Source organism: Helobdella robusta (assembly GCF_000326865.2).
Source record: "Helobdella robusta unplaced genomic scaffold HELROscaffold_7, whole genome shotgun sequence".
Lineage (NCBI taxonomy): Eukaryota > Metazoa > Annelida > Clitellata > Rhynchobdellida > Glossiphoniidae > Helobdella > Helobdella robusta.
The window spans coordinates 4779817-4780912 of NW_008705398.1; positions in this window are offsets into that span (position 1 = coordinate 4779817).

Consider the following 1096-nt stretch of genomic DNA (forward strand, 5'->3'; position numbering starts at 1 on the left):
AACAGAAACATTATGAAACGAACTTTAATCATCTCTCGCTGCTGCAATGCCAAGGTACCCTTGTGAAATCAATAAAAGAGTACATCAATAGCTCCGAGATAACGCGATGGTCCAGGTCGACTGTAAAGCTATCAGAGGTCCTCTATAAATTCACCAAAAAATACCTTATCCAACAGTTACCAACAAACGCTAACCTCTTCAGATGGGGCAAAACTACAAATGCATCATGTTTGCTCTGCAATGCAACACAAACGAACAAACACGTCATGTCAAACTGTGGCTCATCATCTGCATTGAGCAGATACTTAGATCGCCACAACAAAATTTTAAAAATAATTATCGATAATTTCATGGTAGACACGAGGCCGGGTGTCGAGATTTTTGCGGATTTGAAAGGGTAAAAGATACGACCAATAACAGACTTGTTCAGATCACTCCGTCCTGACATTGCTGTCCGCAACAAAGACACGATCGAGATACTTGAACTGACTGTCTGCCATGAAACTAACTTCATAAAATCAAAACAATTTAAAATGAATAAATATATTGGTAATTTGAAAGATAATATTATTGATGACTTTAAGCATTGCAATATTTTAATTATTACCTTTGAAATATCGCCAATTGGCTTTTACGATCCTTTTAATATGTCTTTAATTGATATAACTTGGACCGATTATTTTAGATTTAGCTTGATTAACAGTGTAATTTCGTCATCATATGCTCTGTACTGTGATAGAAACAATGAGTGAAGTTTTTTATACTATTTATCATCATGGTACTTATTTTCATAAGATGACGAGCAATGATGACTATCCTTATTACTCTAACACTTTATCTTTATTTTATTTTATTCATCTAACTGTATATTTAACTATATTCAATTTTATTTCATTGTCAATATTTTGATTTTACTTACGCTCTGTCTTTGGAAAATAAAAAAGTTCACATTACTATTGTTACCTTGTTATTGCTTTGTTGTTGGTGTTGTTGTTCTAATTATATTTATTGCGACTGTTATTACATTTTTATTTTAATCGCTAATAATGAAATATTACTTTTGGTTTGTATTAATATATATAAGATTATTAATAAT